Source organism: Oryctolagus cuniculus, chromosome 4, assembly GCF_964237555.1.
Source record: "Oryctolagus cuniculus chromosome 4, mOryCun1.1, whole genome shotgun sequence".
Lineage (NCBI taxonomy): Eukaryota > Metazoa > Chordata > Mammalia > Lagomorpha > Leporidae > Oryctolagus > Oryctolagus cuniculus.
Genome location: NC_091435.1, coordinates 84114958 through 84131062, shown reverse-complemented (window position 1 = coordinate 84131062; position 16105 = coordinate 84114958). Strand labels below are relative to the sequence as shown.

Here is a 16105-nt window from a genome sequence, read left to right as displayed (position 1 = left end):
AGAATGATCACATTAAGAAGTGGGAGAGGCGTGGGTGTTGTGGCACAGCAGTTGAGCTGCCGCCTGAGAGGCCTGCATCTCATATTGGAGTGCCAGGGTTCAAGTCCCTGCTCTGCTTCCTACCCAGAGTCCGGATAATGTGCATCCTGGAGGCAGCAGGTGATGGCTCAGGTGCTTGAGTGCCTACCACCCACATAAAAGATCCAAATGGAGCTCTACCTTCTGGCTTCAGCCTGGCCCAGCCCTGGCTGTCATGGGCATTTGGGGACAGATCTCTCTCTCTCTCTCTCTCTCTCTCTCTCTCCCTCCCTCTCTTTCTCTCTCTCTCTCTCCCCCTCTCTCTCTGCCTTTCTGTCTTTCAAATGAATTTTAAAAAGTTGTTAAAGTGGAAAAATGCTCATACAAGTGGATAAAACATTTCTGAAGTCAAAAGTCAAACATACCCAAGTTACAAATATGCACCTTTTCTTCCTCATCACATTTTTTTTTTTTTTTTTGGACAGGCAGAGTTAGACAGTGAGAGAGAGACAGAGAGAAAGGTCTTCCTTTTCCATTGGTTCACCCCCAAATGGCCACTACGGCCGATGCGCTGCGCTGATCTGAAGCCAGGAGACAGGTGCTTCCTCCTGGTCTCCCATGCAGGTGCAGGACCCAAGCAGTTGGGCCATCTTCCACTTCCTTTCCAGGCCACAGCAGAGAGCTGGACTGGAAGAGGAACCACTGGGACAGAATCCGGCGCCCCGACTGGGCCTAGAACCTGGAGTGCCAGCGCCGCAGGCAGAGGATTAGCCAAGTGAGCCGCAGCGCCGACCCCTCATCACATGTTTAAGACTGAAAAGAATAATGAGTGAGGCCTTAGCAGACAACCTATTAGAATGAAAACTGAGAACAAGGACTGACTGTTTTGCTCACCATTTTCTCTCTCTCTCTCATGTGGCACAGGGCCAGGCAAATCATGAGGATTCAATTAATATTTAGAATTCAGTAAATGACTAGCATATGTGCCAGATGTGAGTTTTTCTTGTTGATGTGGGGAATGGGCAAACCCAAGGCCTACAGTATTCCTTCGGACACACACAACACAGAAGGAATTGCTTACTCCAGACAAGCAGCATGGATTGTCATGCTATACAGTTCTGGAAGCTCTGGCTCATGAGAAGCTAAGTTATCTTCCAAAAAAAGAAACAGGAAATATGTACAAGGGAAGAAAATAAATAAATGTTGATGAGACTGTGCAGATAGAGGTTCTCACACACTGTTGATAGGAGCATAGAACGCCCCTGAAGGACAAGGTGGCACAATATGTCAACATTTTAAATGTGTCTTTGCAATTTACACTACGAAAAGGCTGTGTGTGTGTATGCACCTTTGCTGACATGTTGTTTCTACAGCAAATGACGTATATCCTATATGCTTACTAAAGAACTGGTTCAATAAGTTACAGTAGAACACCATGCTGTGCATGTTACCCCTAGAAGAAGAATGAGAAGGAAATCAATCCAATGTTGACAGCAATTATTTGTTCAATTTTATTCTCTTATGTTGTCTTTCCTTTTTTCCTCTTATTGGAAACATGTGCATTGCTTTTACAAGCAGAAAAATTGTTTCCAATTGAAGAAGATTTTAGACCTATTGTTCCAAGAAATGTGGACTTACAGAGTTTCAGATGTTATCTATTCATTTTAATGACTTATATGCTGTATATGTCATGAATTTAGAAAATATTAAATAACACTTAGAATGAAAGTCAAAAAGAAATTAAAAATTATGGGAAGAGAATAAAAAGTATGCCAGTAACCTAAGTTTATTTTTCAGACAAAGGGAAAATTAAAGTGCACTGCGGTACTCTAACTAACTGAAGAAAGCTCACTTGGCAAAGATGGAAAAGAGAAATGCCTTAGAAAACAGCCCATTAGAATGTAAACCAGTTTGTCAGGAAAGACATTTTCTTGAGATCCAAGAGGAAATTCTATAGCTTGATTTCTGTTCCTGTTACCTGCTAACCAGGAAACACACGCTTGCACAGAATCTTGGCTTAGAGAGTGCTTACTCATGAGCATAAGGTAGTGTCACAAGGACACTTTTGGTATTTCCTTTAGGCAGGCATCAAAACACAAACTTTATTCTCTTTTTATTATTTAAAGAATTTTTGGAGTCCCCAAATATGGAAATAAGGTTTAATTCAAATATTAGAGGACTTTAGCTTTGTTGCTCTTACTGATTATTTTAAAACTGTAAGAGTATGCACATGGTACAACCCATAATAAGTGAAGAGTAAGTTCCCTCCCAGGGCTACAATGCCCAGGGCATCCGGGCTTGAATTTCATTCTTCTCTCCCTGACTGCCAAAGGTCGCCTGCCATCTTCAACATCAACAGTTACTGCTTTTCTTCTGCATATCTGTCTTTTCCTTTTAACTGCTTCTCGACTCTTGGTGGGAGTGCTAGGGAAGCATAAGGCAGTAGAAATAAATTTGTCTTATTCCTTCATGTGATAAAATTGGTCCGAATAGATAAACCCATGTTGTTGACTTCCTCAGCTGAAATTAGAAGTATTTCTTTGATTTCTGTCAACAATAGGAATAGAGCCAAACCCACCCCTTATAAAAAAGCCGAGAAGCTGCCTACTCCCAAGGCTCTGCTAAATATGGTCTGTAAATGTCTCCTTCCTTACCCTCTCATAATGATGGGTGCCTTGTCATTGTTGCTTTTAAAAAGTTGGAGGGGGATAAATTTTACCTATTTTTTAGTCCCTTTGAGTATACTTACAGCACAATACAAGTCTACACTACAATTATAACTTTTTAAAAATCTTTAAAGAAGAGGCTTGGATTCCCCAGAGGGAAGTATTCATAAAACCTTCTAATGTTGGCATTACCAACAGCTTTCTGCACCAGAACAAATGCTGGCCAAAATGCTATCTGTCCCCAGCTACCCATTCAGAGCCCCAGATGTGTGCGTTCTGGGACTGCAATGGGAAGCATGATGTCTCGAGTCCATAAAAATAGCCAGAGAAAGGAATAAACTGTTGGAGAACTGGCAGAGTCCAGAAGTGCCAGGACTTACCCACCCCCACCCTTGCGCCTCCGTGCCTCCAAGCGTAAGGCTGTTCAGTATACTGTGATTTCTACACGACTGGTCCCCACACAGCTCAATTCAAAGAACAGAAATTGCCCAGCTCCCCTGCTCTCAGCTACCACTGCTCTACTCCCTCATGGTTCTTATTCCTGGTTTTGTTGTCCTGCTCAGAGAATTAGAAGATTTCTTACAACAAAACTAACAGATGGACTGCTGCCAATGGCACACTGTGACAGATGAAAAAGGTATGTAGCCCCACTGGCATTGGCTGAAATGCTCCCACAGGGAACTAGCCAGAGTACCCCCTTCCCTCCACCCATGGAGCTGCCGTCCAGCCAGACAGCCCTCTGGCTAACAAGTTCAGCAGAGATGGCTCCTGGGCTTTGGGGCCCTCTACAGCCTCCCAGCCCTGCCTCTCCTCCTCAGCTGATTCCATAAGCTTCAGTGGAGTTGTCGGCAGCTTGGCTACGATGACATGACTCTCGAAGGCAGGAGAGGTGGGTGGCACTATGGAGATAAGCAACTCACACCTCCCCATCCTTCCTCCCACTCTCTAACTTAGAAACACGAGGTACTCTGAGATCTGGAACTGGCCTCCCACAGCTGCTCTGCTATGGCTGTGCTCTGCCAACTGCTTCCTTAGGGCTGTCTCTTGAGGAGTCTTTGGTTTTGCTCTTAACTCGTTGTAGATCCCAGCAAGACATTTGGCCACACATCCAAGCAGGGAAGATTTCCTACGTCTAAGAGTCATTTCACAGCATGAGAACTTCAAAGACCCCAGGGAAGCCTCACCAGGGTTGACACTGCTGGCTTGCAGGGCAAGCAGAAAGCAGACTTGTGAAACCAGGATCTGTGGTCAGCAATACATTTGCTGGTGCCCAATGAGGGTGAGTGTGTGTATGTATAAATAGACACAACTATGCAACTGGAAAATGAATGTCACAACACATTAATTAATTTTCCCAAATGCTATGCTCTGTCGTCTTTTTTTTTTTTTTTTAAGATTTTATTTATTTATTTGAGAGGTAGAGTTACAGTGAGAGGGAGAGACAGAGAGAAAGGTCTTCCTTCCATTAGTTCACTCACAAAATGGCCGCAATGGCTGGAGCTGTGCCAATCCAAAGCCAGGAGCCAGGTGCTTCTTCCTGGTCTCCCATATAGGTGCAGGGGCCCAAGTACTTGGGCCATCTTCCACTGCTTTCCCAGGTCATAGCAGAGAGCTGGATTGGAAGAGGAGCAGCTGGGACTAGAACCGGTGCCCATATGGGATGCTGGTGCCGCAGGCAGAGGATTAACCTACTTTGCCATGGTGCCAGCCCTTCTGTCTTCTTTTATATTGTTTAATTTTTTTTTTTAATTTATTTTACAGGCAGAGAAAGAAAGAGAGAGAGAAGAAGGAGAGAGACAGTCGCTCCCCAAATGCCTGCAACAGCTGGGGCTGGCCCAGGCCAACCCAGGAAGCCAGAATTCCATCCTGGTTTCCCATGTGGGTTTCAGGGACCCAAGCACTTGAGCCGTCAGCTGCTGCCTCCCAGAGTGTGCATCAGAGGGAAGCTGGAGTCAAAAGTGGAGCTGGGTTGTTATACTGACAGTTAAGCTGCTCCCCTGGCAGGCCAGCATCCCGTACAGGAGGGGTTCAAACTCTGTCTCCTCTTCTGAGCTGGCTTCCTGATAAAGTGTATCTCTCTCTCTCTCTCTCTCTCTCTCTCTCTCTCTTTCTCTCTCTCTCTCTGTCACTCTGCCTTTCAAATAAACAAATTTAAAAGAAGGAGAAGAAGATAAGGAGGAGGAGGTGGAGGAGGAACTGGTACACAGATTAGGCACTCCAATATGGGATGCAGGTGCCTCACTCAGGGTCTTAACTGCTCTGCCAAACATCTGGTCCTTTATTGTTTTTCAAGCTTTTTTTTTTTTTTTAATTTATTATTTATTTGAGAGGCAAAGAAGGGAGAGTTTTCATCTGTTGGGTCATGCCCTTGATGGGCCCTGGCTGTGGCTGAAGCCAGGAATTGGGAACTCAATTCAGGTTTCCAACATGGATGGCAGGAACTAAATTACTCAAGCCATCATATGCTGTTTCTCAGGGTCTGCCTTAGCAGGAAGCTGGAGTCAGGAACAAGACACAAGGATTGAACCCGGACTGCAATGTGGGACACAGGCTTCTTAACCTCTAAGGCTGAATGCCCCTCTCGAAAGCTGTTTTTGACCCACTAAATGGATCTGTGACCAGTAATGAGTCACACTGTGCAGTCTGAAAAGCATGATACACAAAAGCAAAAACTCCTTGTGCTGCTTCTTTTTCTTTTTTTAGCAATTTATTTATTTTATTTGAAATGCAGAGTTACAGAGAGAGGGAGAGATGGACAGAGAGAGGAGAGACTGAGAGAGCAATCTTCAGTCTGCTCATTCGCTCCCCAAATGACTACAACAGTGGGGGCAGAGCCAGGCTGAAGCCAGGAGACAGGACCTTCATCCAGATCTTCCTCATGGGTATTAGGTGCTCAACAATTTGGTCCATGTTCCACTGCTTTCCCAGGCACATTTGTGGGGAACTAGATTGGAAGTGTAGCATCTGGGTCTTGAACCAGCACCCATAAGGTATGCCAGTGTTGCAGGTGGTAGCTTAACCCTTGTACTATTTCATACTGAGTCATCCAGTTCACTTTTAACTATGAAGTAAAAATTCCAAAAAATAAGAGTAATAGTCACTCTGAATTTTTAAAATATTTTATTTATTTTTGAGAGGTAGGGTTACAGACAATGAGAGGGAGAGACAGAGAGAGAGAGATCTTCCATCTGCTGGTTCACTCCCCAATTGGCCACAACGGCTGGAGCTGGGCCAATCCAAAGCCAGGAGCCAGGAGCTTCTTCTGGGTCTCCATGCAGGTGCAGGGGCCCAAGGACTTGGGCCATCTTCTACTGCTCTCTCAGGCCATAGCAGAGAGCTGGATTGGAAAAGGAGCAGCTGGGACTCAAACCGGCACCCACATGGGATATTGGCGCCACAGGTGGAGGCTTAGCCCACACCACATTGTTGGCCCTGTCACTCTGAATAAAACAACAACAAAAAAAAGCACCCTTCTCAGAAAAAAGTTATTTTCCTGCTCATCATTCTCTACACTGCAACCAGAGCAAGGCTTTTAACATATACATCACACCCTGTCCATCCTTGCGTGAGCTTGACAGTGCCACCCAGTTGCCAGTAATGACAGCTGCTACCTCTTGCACCCTGCTTGCAGTATGCCAGGCACACCTGTACACGTCTATCCATTCAGTCACCTCTTCCTCACAGTAACCTGCAAGCTAGAGCTACCATCCGACTGCCTGACAGAGCTCAAAAACTCACAGCTAGTAAGAGGCACGGCCTCTTAAAAGATTTTATTTATTTATTTGAGAGGTGGAGTTACAGACAGTGAGAGGGAGAGACAGAGAGATTGATTTTCCATCAGCTGGCACTCCCCAAATGTCCACAATGGCCAGAGCTTCGCCAATCCAAAGCCAGGAGCCAGGAGCTTCTTCCGGGTCTCCCACGCGGGTGCAGGGGCCCAAGGACTTGGGCCATCTTCTACTGCTTTCCCAGGCCATAGCAGAGCTGGATCAGAAGTGGAGCAGCCGGGACTTGAACTGGTGCCCATATAGAATGCCGGCTCTGCAGGTGGAGGCTTAGTTCACTATGCCACAGTGTCAGCCCCAATAAGTAAAATAAATCTTTAAAAAAAAAATAGAGCCCCCAGTCTGCCATCAGTCTGCCCCAGGAGCTCCAGCTTTCTGGCCATGTGCATGGCCTCACATGTGCTGCTTGTTCCCCTTGGCTGGTTCCCATACAGGCTGCTCTTAGGTTTTCCCTCAACCCCTTCTGCTGGCCCCACCAGAGCTGCACTCTGAGTGTTCCATAGTGCTCCCTGCCTTCTTCCCTCCCTCCTTCATCCACTCATTCGATTCATTGTTTACTGGACTCTTACCCCTTGTAAGAAGAAACAAAAGCAAAGGAGACAAAGTCCCTGCCCTCATGAGTTCATATTTTCCAATGGGGGTGGAAAGACATAATGTCAGGTGGTGACAAATGTTAATGAGTACTTATGAAATGCATGAAGTTTGTATTCCTTAAATAAAAGGTTTCTGTGGGGAAAAATGTTAATGAGAAAAATAATGCCGGGGAAGGTGGCCTGGGTGTGCCACAGGACGAGGCATGTGTGCCCGTTTTATACTGGGAGTTTTGGGAGGTGATGCTCCAGCAGAGGTCACTGGGAGCAGGAGCCTTGTGTCTAGTGAGGTTGAGGGGAGCCATGCAGGAGAGAAGGGCGCGTGCACAGCGCCTGAGTGCTGAGTGCTTGCTGCGGCACAGTGAGCAGGGAGGCCAGATTGTTAGCAAGTCACTCTGGCTCTTGCCCCTGTGAACGGGGAAGCTACCTGAGGGCTCTGAGCAGAAGGGATGTATTTATTTCCTATTCCTGCTGTAAAAATGACCACAAGTTGGGGCCGGTTCTGTGGCGTAGTGGGTAAAGCTACCGCCTGAAGCACTGGCATTCCATATGGTTCAAGTCCCAGCTGCTCCACTTCCAATCCAGCTCTCTGCTATGGCCTGGGAAAGCAGTAGAAGATGGCCCAAGTCTCTGGGCCCCTGCATCCATGAGGGAGACCCTGAAGAAGCACCTGGCTCCTGGCTTTGGATCAGTGCAGCTCCTGTTGTTTTGGCCAATTGGGGAGTGAACCATCGATGGAAGACCTCTCTCTCTCTCTCTCTCTCTCTCTCTCTCTCTCTCTCTCTGCCTCTCCTCTCTGTGTCTAACTCTGACTTTCAAATAAATAAATCTTTTTTTAACATGACCACAAGTTGAGAGGCTTGAAACAACACAGATTTATTCCCTTCCAGTTCTGGAGCTCAGAAGTAGCCCACTGTGATGCAGTCTGTATGCTGGCAAAGCTCTCTTTCACAAGGCTCCAGGGGAGGGCCTGCTCCCTTGCTTCGCCCAGCTGCTGGAGTCCTCTTTCTTCAAGACCCGCAGGGCTGCACTTCTCTGCTACACTTCCAAGTCCTCTTCTCCCTCTGACCATAGCTACTAAGGGGCATGCACCTTTTTTTTTTTTTTTTTTTTTAAGATTTATTTGCGGGGCTGATGCTGTGGCATAGCCAGTTAAGCTGCCACCTGCAATGCTGGCATCCCATATGGGCTCCAGTTCAAGTCTCGGCTGGTCCACCTCAGATACAGCTTCTTGCTAATACACCTGGGAAAGCAGCAGAGAATGGCCCAAGGTCTTTGGGCCCCTGCACCCACATGGGAGACCCAGAAGAAACTCCTAGTTCCTGGCTTTGAACTGGCCCAGCCCTGGCTGTTGCAGCCATTTAGGGGAGTGAACGGGTAGATGGACAATCTCTCTTTCTGTCTCTCCCTCTCTCTCTGTAAACTCTGCCTTACAAACAAATAGAATCTTTTAAAAAATTTATTTTTTTAAAAAAGATTTATTTATTTATTTGAAAGGCAGATTTACAGAGAGAGAGAGAGAGAGAGAGAGAGAGGTCTTCCATCCGCTGGTTTCACTCCCCAGAAAAGGCTGTAGCTGTGCCAATCTGGGTGCAGGGGCTCAAGGACTTGGGCCATTTTCTGCTGCTTTACCAGGCCACAGCAGAGAGTTGGATTGGAAGTGGAACAGCTGGGACTCAAATCAGTGCCCATATGGGATGCTGGCACTGCAGGTGGCAGCTTTTACCCACTATGCACAGTGTAGGCCTCCCCCCCCAAATTTTATTTGTTTGAAAGACCAAGCAAGAGAGATGGAGGGGACAGAAAGGGAAAGAGAATCTATCCCATTCACTGATTTGCTCCCCGAATGAGTGCAACAGGCATGACTAGGCCAGGCTGAAGGCAGTAGCCATGAACTCCAACCTGGTCTCCCACATGAGTGGCAGGGCCCCAAGTACTTGAGCCATCTTTTGCTGCTTGCCCAGGTACATTAGGAGGAAGCTGGATAGCTGGGACTCAAATTAGCACTCTAATATGAGATGCTGGTGTCGCAAGCAGCTGTTTAACCTACTGTGTCATGTCAGTCCCAAAGGTTATTCACTTCTAAGGATCCCTATGAGTAGGTTGGGCCCACCTGAAAAATCCCAACAGAATCCCCCATTTTAAGATCCTTAAACACAACTGCCAAGTTCTTTGGCCGCATATGGGAACATACGCATAGGATCCAGGGATTAGGACACAGGGGTGAATAATTCTGCCTAAACCAGTGATGCAGTCTGACGTCAGTGGTAACAGGATCAGCCTGGCTGCCCTATGAGGGGAAAAGGGAGACCAGTCAGGAAGCTTTGCAATAGCACAGGAGGGAGTTGCTCAAGGCCCCGGGGCTAGAGTGCCAGCAGCAGGTTGGTGTAACAGGTGACTGAATTCTGGGTTTCTGTGAAGGTGGAGCTGACATGTGTGTGCAGTGTGAGAAGACTTAGAGATAACTTCAAGGTTCAAAGGTAATCTCAGAGTACCTGCCACATGTTGTATTTATGTAACTCTGTTCCCCGTGAGACTGAAAGTTCTGAAGACAAAGGCCCCACATCTGGCTTTTTCACTGTTGTATCCTCCCATCTCTGAGCACAGGGAATTTGCAACACAGCCCATAACTATTGGTGGAGTCATTGTTGTGGATCAGGCACTTTACATAATCTCATTTAATCAGAACAACCTTCTGAGGCGGCTCCTATCATTATCCCCACTTACTAAGTGAAGAAACCAAGGTCCAGAGAGATTAGTTTATATCAGTAAACAGAAGACCCCGGATTTAAATCTATATTGAATAAAAGCATTCATTCACTCAAATTAAGCAAAGACTTGAGTTTAACTAAATATTCTGACCACATTTGGAATAGGATATGCGGAAAAGAGCAAGATTTATAAATAGTTCAAAGTTTTAGCCATAGAAAAATCATGTCGTAACCAGCAAGATTTAGAGCAGCTCACTCAGGAATTCTCAAACTATACAGTCAATCGTAGCTGTGGTTTGGTTGCTGTCAAGTGTTGCAGACAATAATTTCAGAAAAGTCTTATAAACATGCTGGAGACAAAGAGGAGAAAAACAAATGACATCAGATAGACCGTGATGGCACAGTGAAAAATGTCCAGACTGAGGGTGAAGAGGGAGGGGCTTCTGTCTCATTTAAGTCCTAACCACTTATTAACATTGGAGGTGTTGATTCCATCTTTCCAAGTCCTGCTCACCTACAAAAAGGCTATGATAGACGCTGTCTGCCTTAACAGCCTGAAGAGGCTTCTGGGAGAAATTAAATCCATCCCATAAATTCAGATCACCTATAGCCCAGCACTGCACTATACACAGCCATGGCACGAGCGAAACAGACAAACCCCCATTGTGTGGAGTTTGCCTTCTAATGGAAGGGAAGGTTGACAAGAGCAAGAGCTAGTAAGTAGATATTTTCAAGAGTGATAAAGGTTACAAAGGAGGATAAAACAGGGTAGAGGGGTACAGAGTGATCAAGGAGGAGGTAATATCGCACACTGACCTGAATAAATTGAAGGCATGGCGGGGGTTTTGACACAGCAGGTCAAGCCACCAATTGGGACGCCTGCATCCCGAGTCAGAGTGTCTGGGTCAGAGTCCTGCTGCCTCTTCTGATCCAGCTTCCTGCCAGTGCGCACCCTGGGTGGTGGCACATGATGGCTGACGTAGTTGGGTCTCCGCCACACCCAGGGGAGACCCAGATGCAGTTCTGGCTCATAGCTTCAGCCTGTCCCAGCCCTTGCAGTTGCAGGCATTTGGGGAATGAATCAATGGAGGGAAGATCTCTGTCATTCTTTCAAATAAATTAGTAATAATAACACTAATAATAGAGCAAGCAAGGAAGTATTCTGGAAAAAGGATGATTCAGGCAGAGAGAATAAAAAATGTTTTTGATTGATTTGAAAGGCTGAGTGACAGAGAGTGAGAGCAAGAGATTGATCTTCCATTTGCTGGTTCACTCCCCAATTGTCAGCAACAGCCAGGGCTGGGCCAGGGCGAAGGTAGTAGCCACGAACCCCATCCTGTTCTCTCACATGGGTGGCAGGGACTCAAGTATTTGAGCCATCATCTGCTGCCTCCACGTGCATTAGCAGGAAGTTGGATCAGAAGCAGATCAGTTAAGACTCAAACTGGCACTGCGATATGGGATGCAGGCATCCCAAGCCATGTCATGACCCACCACGCCAGATCACCTGCCCTGGGAACAAATTTGTTTTTACTTTCTCTGGTGAGAATGGGCTTGGGGCATCTGGGGAACAGCAAGGAGTGGTGGACATTGGACAGTGCACAGTGCAGGAAGGGACAGGATCATGTGGGGCTTTGCAGGTTTTACTGCCACTGAAATCACTTTCCTTGAAACTTTGATTTTATTATGCAAAGAAGATGGAAACCAAAATATGCAAAGAACAATACAAATAGTAGACAAAGGAGTGATAGACTTGGGCAGTAATACTGGCACGCCTGCTTCAAGTCCATGGAGTTCTGGGGACTATCTGGGTTGGAATTCTGGATGCACCAGTTGCTACATGTGACTTTCATGTGTGTGACCTTGAACATGTTACACTTCCTCGGTGCCTCATTTTCCTCACGTGTAAAATAGTGATCATAATGGTACATAGCATATTAGGTTGTTCTGAAGATTAAATTATATTTATGATCAGTTTCCAGAACAAGAATGCTCGTAAATGTTAGTCATTATTATGATTAGTTACTGGACTTGTACAACCAATTGAGTTTATTAATGTTGATTTCTTTAATTCAGAACCTGACATTTATTTTTAAACAAAAATTTTTATATAAAGATTTTTTTTTAAAGAGAAAGGCTATGTTTTTAAATACAAAGTGTTTCAGAATTCAGATATTTAAAATCAATGAAATAAGCTTTCCTCAAAGTTCCAACTGATAGTGAAGTGCCTGAATACAATGGGTTTTAACAGCACAAGGAATTTGCCCTTCAGAGATCAATTCTCCCCCCTTCCCTAGAGATTCCTTTTGGTCCATGTCACCAAGTGAGGAGTGGAGGCAAGAGCCAGTACCTATCCCAGGCACCTTCAGAATGACCTGTGTCCTATCAAGTTTTCATTGTGTGTGTTTGTTTTAGTGAAAGTGATTCCAGTGACAGTGAAACCTAACACATGCAATAACACAAGGGTACTACTTCTGCCCTCTTGGTGTAATAAAGTATCATGTTTTCAACAGTGTAATATGATTCCATACCCACAAATTCACCCTATTTCAGTTTTGTAAGTTCTCCCTTATTTTCACAATACTTAGCAAAAGCTTGTTGCTGTTTGAAAGTAAGGAAATTAGAGTAATGTGTAGTTGAAGCAAACCAGATGAAGAACAAAGCAAATCTAAAAGCCAGCTGCTAACCAGCTACCCGGTCACACACTTTTCTTAATGTGTTTGAATGGAATTGAATAGCGGCCAAAACCAACATCTCCTCAAAACCAGATTGAGATGCGTGTGAACAACCAAAGGCCATTCAACCAAGCTTCCATATCAATAAATGGCTTGAAAGGAAAGGGGCAGATGAACAATCACCAGGAATTTATGAAACTTATGGAAAGGTTTATCAGTTGGGTTATGCAAGAAGCTATCTTGATAATAAACAAGTCCGCTGAAAGAGTTCTTGTGCAAAACATAACATATTTTACCGCCATTTGAAAGATATGTAAAAATGTTTTTGGTTTTATTTTTAACCTTTCTAAATCCAGGCACCCACTGCCTTCCAAAAGCTATTCTTGGTGATGATACAATGTTCTGACACGTTTTCCCTGAGACACATCTGCTGAAATTAACATTTTTGTCTCCACAGACTCACATGTCACTGAAAAATATGAAAAAATCATTGTTTTCTTGCTAATCAGGCTTTGCTGGCAGAATTTTTCAAATCAAACTTACTCTAATCTTCCAAGAGAGAGGGACCATATATCGCTACTGTAATCCATATCACCTTTGAATAGTATAAGGCTCTGCTGAGGGTGGATAAAATCAACAGACAAATAGATGTTTCTGTGGCAGCTCAAACTCTACCTGTTGGATTCTACACACTTCTTTTTTTCTTTTTTTTCTTTTTTTTTTTTTTTTTTTTTTTTTTTTGACAGGCAGAGTGGACAGTGAGAGAGAGACAGAGAGAGAAAGGCCTTCCTTTTTGCCGTTGGTTCACCCTCCAATGGCCGCCGCGGCCGGTGCACCACGCTGATCCGATGGCAGGAGCCAGGTACTTATCCTGGTCTCCCATGGGGTGCAGGGCCCAAGCACTTGGGCCATCCTCCACTGCACTCCCTGGCCATAGCAGAGAGCTGGCCTGGAAGAGGGGCAACCGGGACAGAATCCGGCGCCCCGACCGGGACTAGAACCTGGTGTGCCGGCGCCGCAAGGTGGAGGATTAGCCTAGTGAGCCGCGGCGCGGGCCTGGATTCTACACACTTCTAACTTACATTCTTGCATATCTTGAAACACAGGTTTGTGGTGCCTGGATCTGGAAACAAGAGAAAGGAACAATGTAATGAAATGCTTTCTTATGTCGAGATGATAAACAGGGCCAATGCTCTGCGACCTGTGCAAGCTTTCTTGGTCCCTCCAGTCACATCCAGCTGCAGACTGACAATAAGGGTCCACCATTACAGACTGGATTGGAATCAAGTACTGATGCTTTACCAGTTAATATAGCTCAAGACTCAAGAATACTTAAGCACCCATCATACTCCTACCTCTGTGTTAGAAACTACAAGAAAGATATGATGAGGAGAAGACAAGTACACAAATAATTAGAACATTGAGCAGAATGTAATATGTGAGAAATAAACATAATGTAATAGATTCAAAGGGGGAAAAATCACATAGAAAAAAATCTGAATGTAGATGGTAGAATGTGACCTGATGGTCCGAAAAGATCAGAATGTCAGAGGTTGATATTTAGAGAAAAGAAAAAGAAAGATGTTAGAAGAAAGGGTTAACCTCACCTAGCCCCAAGGCACATATAAAGAGAACAAAGTAATATGAGGACAGCTAGCATGGTGGAGCAGGGCCAGAAGAGAAAGGCTCTAAGGGCAAGTTGAGTTTCCATTTTATCCTGCAGACTAAGGGGCTTTTAACCTTGGAATATTTCCAGGCAAGATTACATTTGTTTTACAAGGATAATCAACATCTAGGAATAGGATGGCTATTGAATAGCAAGGGTGACTGAGGAGAAACTGAATGGACAAAGAGACTAATTGGAGGGTGGTGGAGAACAGAGGATCACAGTGAGAAGCCAGAGAGGGGCAGAATCCAGAGGCGCTCTGAACGTATCGCACTTGAGGCCAAGGAGGGCACTGAAGAGGAGTTGATGCACAGCTCGGGTGACCGGAAGTCTCTCCCCCAGTTATGGCGTTGTTTGGTGGGGAAAGTTTATGAGTTTAGTTTGGTACACACCATGTTTCATCAAAAGAATGTAAGCTCAAGATCTGCTTTTTCTCAGCTATCCTTTTGAAAAATTTTTGCTTTGACTGCTGAGTTCCAAAATTAGCTCTGAGCTGTCTAGTTCTGTGCTCAGGTATTTTGTCATGGAGTGCTGGAATATCCCCTTCCTTTGAGATCTGCAGTGTTACTTTCCAAAAATTTCATTTAATAATAAATAGCTGGGTATAATTTTCAATGTTTTTCTCAATAGCTTTTTTTCCATCAGTAGACATTTTAATTTGTATTGTAACTAAAATTTGAATGCAATAACTTTCACTAATAAGATGTGTGAACAAAGAACCATAACATTTGGGGTTCTAACATTATATACAGAAGCCTCCAACTCTAAAAAAGATTTCTTGGTTGTGCCATCTGCTTGGAGATTAATTAATGGTTTAAAAATAGATGATCTTTTGAAGGCAAATGACATGAAAATAATAGAAAATATTAATATAGATCTCATAACCCACACTGTAGAAAACAGTGTTATTAAGCATTGCATTTAGAAAAAGAACGGGTTGAGAATACGCCACACTGAGATACTTAGTAAACACTAAGTGTATAGTATAATGGACATAGATTAGAAAGCAGTTACTTCAAAGAGCAGGAAGGAAGGATTATTGATTAGATGCTTTCCTAGTTCTCTCTTTAAACTGTGATTGCTAATTATTTTTCAACATTACCTGAATAATGTGTACACTGGTAACCATATACAAGAGATGAACCTGCTCTTCCCATTTCCTAAGTCTAAAATAATATACAAATCCCTACCTCACCTTGTCTACTCTATTTCCATCTTTGGCTTATAACTAAGCTTCTTGAACAAGCTGCCTAGACAGGCAGTACTTGTTTCCACACCTCCACTCCTCCCTCTGCCCCCTCTGTGATGTGGCTCCCACCCTTACAAGGCCAATAAAGGCATTCTCACTAAAGTCACCAATGATCTAAGTGACCCCTCATCTTCTAATGAACACTTTGTCATGTTGGCATTATTGCTCTGGGGATTAAATGAATTAACTCAGGTAATATGCTTGGTAGTGTCTGAAATGTTTGAGATATGCTCCAAATGCATGTTCCTTTTTTTTTTATTTTACCTAGTTTTATCTAGAAATGAAAATTTACTCAGATAAAATTATTTGAGCTCACTCCCAAAAGGAAACATTCAGCTTTAGGATCAGAAATAAACTGGAGGGGCCAGCGCTGTGGCAGGTTAGGCTGCGGCCTGCAGCACTGTAATTCCATATGAGCGCCATTTCAAATCCTGGCCGCTCCACTTCCAATCCCGCTTCCTGCTAATGGCCGAGGAAAGCAGCAGAAGATGCCCAAGTGCTTGGGCCCCTGTACCAGCATGTGAGACACAGATGAAGCTCCTAGTTCTTGGTTTCAGCCTGGCCAAGCCTTGGCTGTTGCGGCCATTTGGGGAGTGAGCCAGAGGATGAAAGACTTATCTCTGCCTCTGCCTCTCCCTTTCTGTAACTCCACTTTTCAAATAAATAAATACATTTTTTTTAAAAAATTAAAGAAATAGAACTGAGAAGAGTCTACTTGTTTTGGGTTAGGAGCGGGTCTACAAGC

At 44.5% G+C, this 16105-nt stretch overlaps 1 long non-coding RNA gene across 1 annotated transcript in view; it reads left to right on the top strand.

Annotated features, from left to right (window-relative positions):
• Positions 1-16105, top strand: part of LOC108177995 (uncharacterized) — a 39188-nt gene that overhangs the window by 21811 nt on the left and 1272 nt on the right. Inside the window, exons 2-3 of the long non-coding RNA XR_011387985.1 lie at positions 3248-3321; positions 3766-3963. This is a non-coding gene — a long non-coding RNA (uncharacterized lncRNA). The remainder of the gene's footprint in view (positions 1-3247; positions 3322-3765; positions 3964-16105) is intronic.